The sequence below is a fragment of the Micropterus salmoides genome, unplaced genomic scaffold, assembly GCF_014851395.1.
Source record: "Micropterus salmoides isolate LMB-PRFRI ecotype aquatic unplaced genomic scaffold, ASM1485139v1 Ms_hic_scaffold_10, whole genome shotgun sequence".
Lineage (NCBI taxonomy): Eukaryota > Metazoa > Chordata > Actinopteri > Centrarchiformes > Centrarchidae > Micropterus > Micropterus salmoides.
In genome coordinates this window covers 16,013,241-16,022,478 of record NW_024040041.1, presented here as the reverse complement: position 1 = coordinate 16,022,478, position 9,238 = coordinate 16,013,241, and the positions used below count along the sequence as shown (strand labels likewise).

Here is a 9,238-nt window from a genome sequence, read left to right as displayed (position 1 = left end):
GAGGCTTAATTAAGGGAAAGAGGCATCCATGCTACTGTCAACACAAGGAACTTAACACTGAGACAAGTGAAGGCAGTTATCCAATGTGACCATCTAAAGCTCTGTCATGTTCTAAAAAGGCTGCGCGCAAGGAGTTGCTGTTCATCGACTAAATTGTCACACTCTGCCTGTCTGCCATGCCATGTTTTGCACTTTTGTGTTTAGTTATCTCTGTGCGCATTTACGCACGAGGCACAGCAGGGTAACTTAACTGATTATTTGAATCTAGATAAAAGTTCTGTTTCTTCTGGAGAGTTCAGTCCTGTCAAGTATGGTTTTTAGTTTTGCTGCTTAAATGTCCCTCGATATCTGTTGTGACTTCACTGCGCATACAAACGTTTTAATGTCCGAAAGAAGCCTCTCAAATCATGAAAGTAAATCCCTAAAGAAATCATCTACTGAGAGAGAGATGTAACCAACGATATGTGTTGTCTGAATATCTTCCTTTGTAGCAATGGGAGGTCTCAACCACTCTCCCCAGTGAGACCCAAACCTTCTCCAGTAAGTAATACAATAAAAACATACAGAACATTGCACCTGATCACCACAAATAATTTGTTGAGACTGCAACTGGTTTCATTTTTTGTTTTTGTGGCTCTCAGAAACATCTTGGTTAATTTCACCACTGTCCGTGCAGCCACCACAAAATACCACAAAAGATCTGCACCACTGACTGCAAAAATGTATTTATATGTAATTTTTAACCTAATTTAAAATGTTCTTCTTTGAATAGTGACAAAGAGAACCACCTGCAACTTGTGAGGGATTATCAGCCCAACAATGTTGAGCTCCAACATCTCAGAGTCCTGCTTTATAGACCCGTTGGTTCTGGCAAGTCCAGTTTCATCAACTCTGTCAACAGTATCTTACAAGGCAGAATGACTGGTTGAGCTTTGGCAGATGCAACTTCTCAGGACAGCTTCACCAAAAAAGTATGAATAATTTTTGAGTGCAGTTTAACCAAGGTCACACACTGTAAAACTTCATGGCATTTAACAACTCTTTCACCGTGTATTTAATGTTTTATGTGCACCTGTAATGACCGTTGCAGTACACACATTGGGCTCGCAGCAGTGTAGAGCAATTTCTGGTGATGGAACTAGTGAGTAAGAGACAAACTGCAACAGGTGACACTGTTGTCATAATAAATGTCCCTTTCTGTTTTACAGTACCAAACTTACAAAATCCAAAAACAAGGACCAGAGAAAGTTCACCCTTTTGCTTTCTCTGACATCATGTATGGAACATCAGAGTGTCAGAACTGAATGAAAGAATATATAAATAAATAAAAAAATGGGGAAATATATCAAAGAAAGAATGAATGAATAAATAATAGGTAAATAAATGGGGAAATATATCAAGTAAAGAATGAATGAATAAAAGAATAAATACATACATTTGCTTTAGCCTTTCCCCAAGGAGACCTATTGTCATTGTGTCTATGAAGATTCTCAGTCATCCAGGTCATAGTTATCCAACGAAGGTTAAAATGAAGGGCAACTGGACTTGGTAGAAGCTACTGGAAGACGTTTCGTCCCTTATCCAAAGGACTTCTTCAGTTCTGACTGACTGGCAGGGAAACTCAGCTATTTAACCTCAGTGGGGTCGTTATCCCGGGTCATCGATACTGCTGGTTCGTTAGTGTTCATTGTCATTGCTTTTTCCTTAGAGACCTATGTGTATTGCTTTTTCCTTCCTCTTCCTTAACTGTCAATCAACGTGTTGTGGCCCGCCCACTAAGTCAGGTCGAGCAGCCGATGACCGATACTATCTTCAGTGTGGATATGCTGTCCCTGGAAGAGTGTTATGATTGATAGAAAGTTTAGAAGGAGTTATGCTGCGTTCAAGACCGGTCGGAACTGGGATATTCCCCAGTTGAAACTTCAGACTTCCCACATCAAAGTGTTCCAGGTGCATGGTGTTGCATGACACCTAAAGTGAACAAAAACCATGGCTAACTGTGACAATGTGTACACACAGTTGCACCCTCAGCAGTGTTTTAGGTGTTAATTAAAGGATGGTAGTTTAACTGCAACAACTTAATACAACATAAATAGCCTATAGTTACTAGTTAAAGGTTCAGCATGTAATATTTATGAGGATCTATTGACAGGAATGCAATAAAATATCCATAACTATGTTTTCACTGGTGTATAAAGACATTGCATAATGAACCCTTATGTTTTTATTACCTTAGAATGAGCTATTTATATCTACATACAGGAGGCACCCCCTGCTGTGGAGGTTGACATATTGTGTCATCATGTTTCTACCGTAGCCTACAGCGAACAAACAGCACTACAGAGTGCATTTTGTCTCTAACCTGAAAGAGAAGTAACAGAAGAAGTAGCAGCAGAAGAAGTAGGAGCAAGAGCAAGAAGAAGTTGTATTTTCTAACTACTAGGTAGTAGTAGAAGCTCTCCTTTATTAGTAGTGGAATTTTGGACAAATGGAGGACCACAGCTATTATTTCGCACAAGAACCGACGGAGGGTGAATCTGCATCGAAGAAGCGAAAGCATGATGAAGCCAGACTTATAACGGGAGTGACGCAGGCAGAAATCATGGGTAAACATCGGTGTGGCTTTTCCCAGATAGAATGGTCTAATGAGGGGAAAATGTTTTCAAAGCGACGCCGAAGTTGCCAGTTTTCTGCTGGACAGGTAAGGTATTCCAACTTTAGCATTGCAATGAATGAGAATAGTTTACTCTTGCATCCTTTGCACTCTGATTACTGCACTATTTGTCAATATGTCTATATTGTTTTGTTCATAGTGTGTTTATTAGTGTTGTCTATTCTGTAGTTTGTGTCAGATTTTATTTTATTATTATTATTTTATTATTGTATAAGTAAGCACATCATGAGCAATGTACAATCCTGAGTCAAATCGTCATCCTTGTATGTGTACACATACATGGCAATAAAACTGATTCTGATTCTGATTCTGAAAACTGTTGTTTGATAATGTTAGCATTAGTGAGAAGCTATCCATAGACACCGTGAGAATTGACTTTTCCCTTGTCAGTGGTGTAAAATATGTAGTTGGATAGTTTCATGTGGTTCTTCTCCCTCGCTGTGTTATGGCTTTGCTATGTGGGGATAAATGTGCGTCCGTGAGACAATCAGCTGATTAGTATTAGCTAGCCTACAGCATAACAGCTCATTTTAGCCAGCTAAACTTTCTGATCTTTTTGATCATGGCCCTTTTTCGTAGAACCACAGAATGTCCTATGTGAAGATGACATCATAGGTGTCAGAGCCTCCATGGTGTACGATAACTGCTTAAGACAACTGGCTACATTTCTGATCCTGCCTGTGGATAAATGCACTGGCCTTCTGAGGACTGGTGCGCCGTGCAACTCTGTTGCACCCTTTGAGATCAACATCACCACCAAGGGTACAGCAGCTACAGTCCAGACAATCACAGAATATCACAAATTTAAATTAGTATAAAAAATAAATGTTATAACAAAAGCCCTTGACATGACAAAAGCAAATGTTTCTTCTGTGGAACTTTTAGATATAATGGACACAGCTTGTGGAGGTGGAATTGGGATGAAAGCTGGAGATTTTCTTGTCCGCCAACATTTTGTTGTTTGGCAACAACTACGCAAAGCTTGCCCTCTTGTTCAAATTCATGAACATGGGGATGGTGAACAGGAACACTTCTCCATTCAGGACACTTACTGCGTCAATACAATAAAGGACTTCTGGGAAGAGAGAAGGACAGAGGTTCTTTGTCTTCTTCAAGGGAAAGATGTTGTTGTCCTAGGTGTGTAGTTGATACTGTATTATATAACATATCTATTGAATACACTAAGCAGTAATGGAAACAACTGTTTTTCTGTTGTATTATATTTTTAAAAATTTCAACGGATGGCAGAAATGATCTCTCCTGGTCACTGTGCACAATGCTGCAGCTACACCACCATGGAGAATTACACCAAGGAGATCATTCATGTTGCTACAATAGACAAGTGGCAAACATCATGGAACTCTGTTGTCTTGGAGAAGGAGGGTTTCATCCAGACTGGACAAGCTTATGCCCTTATGAGTAAGTATTCATGTGATATATTGTATGAATGCATGTGTATAACAGCTATATTGTTGTGGTGGCAGCCCGACTGAATGTGAGTGTCCTTGTTTTTCTCCTTTTCATCAGTTATTCTGCTTTTTCCTTGGTTTTCTCTGTTCTCTGCCTGCCTCCCTGTGTCTCCTCCCCTGTGTGTGCTCTCTCTCTCTCTCTCTCCGCTCCTGAGCCCAGCTTACAACCTGCACCTGCACCTCATCAGCCACCTCGTCAGCCTGCCACACCTGCCAGTAGTCAACCTCATTCCTGCCTGTATTTTAACCCCGGTTCTCCACACCATTCTTGCTTGATCGTCATTGTTCCTTACCCGGTGCCACCTCTACATTCAAGCTCGCATGTATTCTGTTTTCTACCAATTTTCTTGTGCTTTCTTTGCAGTCACTAACCTTGTCTGTTTCCCTCCCAAGTTCACTCACCCTCGTCCTCCGTTCAGTCGGTGGGCTCATCCTCTGGTCCTCTCCCCCCGGACTTCCCCACGGCGTCCTCCCAGTTCCCCTCTCGCCTCCTCGCTTCCTCGGCCCCAGTGTTCCCTGGCTCCCTGGTCCCAGTCTCGTCGGTTTTCCTGTGCCAGTGTTTCCCTAGCATCCACCCTCCCTCCAGTCCCTCAACCCACCATCCATCGTCAACCGCTTATAATGCGTACAGGGTCACGGGGGGGCTGGAGCCAATCCCAGCTGACATCGGGCGCAAGGCGGGGTACACCCTGGACAGGTTGCCAGTCCATCGCAGGTCCCTCAACCCCTTTTCCCTCAAACCTCCTTCGCTCTGAGTGCTGCATTTGGGTTCTGTCCCCACCACCCGTAACAAATATAAATATTATAGTTACATGACATTATTTACCACTTCATAGACCCAGAAAAAGGCAAATGCAAGGCCCTTGGAATTCATCAGTCTGGACATGGCATGGTGTGAAGAACCTTGACAAAAAATAGCAGCAGTAAGTGTAATAACTGGCTAATGTTGTGACACATTTAACCATAAAGTTACTATTCTGTACATAAGAGTTATTGAACTATGTGCAGTTGATGGATGACAGTATGGAAGGTTTCATTGCACTCATAGACAGATTTGTTTACTTTCCTCTGCCAGAAGATGTGTTACTCATTCTAGACATTTGGTGAAGTCATTTAGTGTGTTTCTTTTTTGGGGGGGTTGAACATTTACATTTTCACCTCTACACACAGAGATTTATATGCAATTGATTGTCTTTACACAAGGTTTTCTCTTGTTCTACTTACAAACTGATATTAAATGGTTGTAATTTGTGTAATTTCAGTTTCAAAAGATTGTATAAGACGGTAGAAGATGCAGCGTATATGCCTTGAAATATGAAAAACCTACGATACATTGCAAAGGATTGTGAAGAACACTCACAAGTGGAGTGGGGATGCCTAGAAGGAGGAGCCTTCTCCCAGATGACCCCAGACAGCTTGGTTTGGTGCCCCCTGCACCAGCCACATCAGTCAGAAGAGGTCTAGGTAAATTACACATTTGTTGCCTATATTGTACCATATTACATGTCCCTGAACAATATTTACATTACAATATAGTCTGTAACTGTTTGATGGCACGGTCTTCAATAGGACAGTTATTCCAACCAGCATCTGATGTGGAAGGACCCCCATAGGCGATCACATTGCATGTTTCCTGGTACTTGTCAGGCAGCATCACAAGGGAAAAAACTTCAGTTCACTGACAAAGTCATATTTTTACTTTAAAAATTTTTTTTTATTTACATTAAATTTTGTCCTACCCTCCTCCAGTGGCTATTTCATGTTTTTCCAATTTATACACATTTCATCTTATTCTGCTAAGTACACTGTGAGTACATTTTCAGTAGGTAGCCTAAATTACAGTTTACAATTTGAACAGTAATGATAAGTAAGGCTACAGCTGTCCTCTATGTAAATATAACTAGAATTGGAAATGTTATGGCAAAGGTTGAAATTCTAAACACATGTACAAATGTGTATAATGAAAAAAACACCATGTGCTTCTATTATTTTTTTTTATATCAAAGAACTGCAGTTGAACAACTAACACTATAACTACAATATACATCAAATTTAAATAAAGAGGGGAGAAATATGAATATATAGAAATAATAAATCAAATGTTACAAACATTTGTTTGATGCTGAGGCAGGTTTGTGAGTATTTGTGTGAAACTATGATCATGCCAGAGGGCATGGAGGGAAATTCAGTCAGGAATAAAACTGGTGTAGTGTCCTTGAGGATAAATGTGAATAAAGCCTTCAAGGCAGTACTGGGAGAAGTGTGGCAGTAGGCTCACACAGTTCACTTGCTCCTGGCAACAGCATTTCCCTACAGTTACCACAAGTACACCAAGGTACTCCTTGCACTCCGACAGAAGGTGGGGCACCATGTCTGCGCTGACGCATCATCAAGGCATCAAAGACCAGGCCTGGCTGCCTCTCTAGCAGAAGGGTGGAGAGCTCTGTGTTCTTCAAGGGTCATCTCCTGAAGTCTGAAGAAAGAGGACACAGGGAAAAATACTCAATATGCAATATTCTCTGCTTCAATACTCTGGTTACTCTGGCTCAATGTTTTTAAGATTGTATCTGTTCCAAATGAAATATACCAGTACTCATTATTTAATTCACTATTTATCATTACACTTCTGTTGATGCTGTAAATTACTTTACATGTCCACATTACCTTTATTTAGATTTTATATTTAATTGATATGCAAGCTTAGCAATTGTGACCAAGAATTTCCCCTTGGGTATCAAAAAAATTTGTGATTCTGATAAAATAAGGCTTTATAAGTTGCATGACATTATGTTGGCAACATGGTACTGCATATTAGGGTTTGCAGGCTGCCCAGTGTTTGCTCAACTTGTATAATATGGCTTCATATAATCATTGTTGCCCAGTAAATGTTACTATCTAATGTTACAGTACAAGGGGTACATGTGCACAGAGCTGCTATGTAAATAAGTTATCACTGTGTGCTGGGGTTTGTCATAAAGTGCAAACAGGTCAGAATATAACATTACAAAACCTTATAAATACAAACCTCGGTAACAGCTCTCTGGTTCTTTGGAGGGCTTCCACTCTTTCGTCCTCTGTTGAGCCATCACTCCAGGTATGTCCTCTGCCTCTCCTTGCCCTGACTGCACCTCCAACACACTGCCTCTCCGCCTCTCTGCCTCTCTCTTACAGTTATCGCCAGTAATGTACTTCTGCATTTAGATCACATTGACATGCTGGTTCTGTCTAACGTTAGATTCTTCCTCCTTCTTCTTCCTTGTGATTTTGTCAGTTGGAAAAACGAAGGTGCGAAACCTTACCGCCACCAACTGGTGGATCAGACCTTTATACAACTCTGATCATGGAGAGAAATACTTCTGAGTGATTAGTTGGACTTAGTGGGCGGGCCACAACACCTTGATTGACAGTTAAGGAAGAGGAAGGAAAAAGCAATGGAAAAAGGTCTCTAAGGGAAAAGCAATGACAATAGGTCTCCTTGGGGAAAGGCAAAAGCAAATAGTATGTATTTTTTATTCATTCATTCTTTGATATATTTCCGCATTTTTTAATTTATTCTTTTATTCATTCATTCTTTCTTACATATTTTCCCCATTTATTTGTTCTTTCATTCAGTTCTGACACTTTGGATGTTCCATATAGATGTTCCATAGCAAACAGTAATGTGCATGCTAATGCTATAAAGTGGCAATTTCGACTTTTGGGTTTTATGTGCTAGCTATAATGCAATATACTGCTAGAACATATCTTATAACCTGTTACCTTGCTGAATAAAGTATGAATAGGCTGTACATCAGATGCAATAAAAATCTACATGGGCACGAAGCAGGCTTGTATCCCTCTCACTGTGCACTTCGAATGTTTGGATCATTATATTGTTAGCTTGTTGAATCAGGTGGTAAATTCTGCTGTTGTCTCTCAGTAGCCATGAATCTGGTGATTAACAGTATCAAAACATACATGATGTTTAATTAAATGGCTAAAACTGTACTGAATGTGGTTGAACATTAAAACCTTTTAGACTTCTGGTTACAAATAGCCTACATGTTGTTCCTTTAGTATTTTTTATTTGAATATTGGACCTGGTACATAGTGAATCATTGTGCTACAGCATGCTGTCCAGTTAAATCCCGTGTTGAGGTATTTTCCTTCACTTTGCTATATTTTTCAAAACAGTCTTGTGGTTTTACAAATATTATGTGATACAGTGGTATTGCAATAACACTTTTTCAAAAAAATCCCCAAACTGAGCTGAGGCTTGAAGTGTTTGCAGCAGTAATTTCATCTCTGTCCATCAGAGGGCGTGGCAGAGCGTAATTGGAGGCGCTTGCTAATAACAATGAAATGTGTAATAAAGCTATAATAAACTTCACGGTAAGGGGGTGCCTGTCTCATATATTAGAAAGAACGACGTATGAAATCAAAGTATTTTCATTCACCAAATGTGAAAATGTTTTCCGGTTCTTGGCATAAGTCATCTCAGGAAATTTTTATTTTTACTCTTACTGCGCTTGAAAATAATTCAGACTGTACAATGAGTGTACAATACAGTGTTTCCTGCAAATAATCTTACGTTGTTCGCATGATGTGACGTCACCACGTGATCTGGTCAGAAACTCAGCTGTTGTGATGGTGCCTCCAAGTACCGCCGTAAATGTAGGAATCAAGGCCACCTGGATGAAAAGAAACGGTGACTAATGGGACATGTCAGCTCGTGAATCTTCCTGAGCAAAATGCCATGTTGTACGCCGCCGTAATTATCTTATTTTTTTACTTAGCTGAGTAAAATGTTATATTTAATTAAAAAAAACTAAATAACCTACTTAAACCGTAGTGAATCTGGAAAGTAGCAGTTTTGGAAGAGCACTTTAAGGCAGCATGGGACAAGTGAGGGAAAGGAGGAAGATATCCACGTAGCCTGTCTTGCGTCGTAATAGTCCAGCCCTGTAATGTCCTCAATGTGTACGTTTATTTGAAGAAACGCTGCTTTCAATTAAGCGGATAACAGGCTCATAGTGGCGGGGTAAGGCGGAATAGCCGCGTTGGTCCTTGTTTGCTGAAAGGGAGAGGGCTAAAATGGAGCTGGAAGACGGAGTTG

At 40.3% G+C, this 9,238-nt stretch overlaps 1 long non-coding RNA gene across 1 annotated transcript; it reads left to right on the top strand.

Annotated features, from left to right (window-relative positions):
• Positions 1 to 5,051: 5,051 nt before the first annotated feature.
• On the top strand, positions 5,052 to 5,829 carry LOC119917247. Its single transcript, XR_005447247.1, has 3 exons — positions 5,052 to 5,066; positions 5,406 to 5,607; positions 5,713 to 5,829. It is a non-coding gene; the product is annotated as an uncharacterized LOC119917247 (long non-coding RNA).
• The last annotated feature ends 3,409 nt before the right edge of the window (positions 5,830 to 9,238 follow it).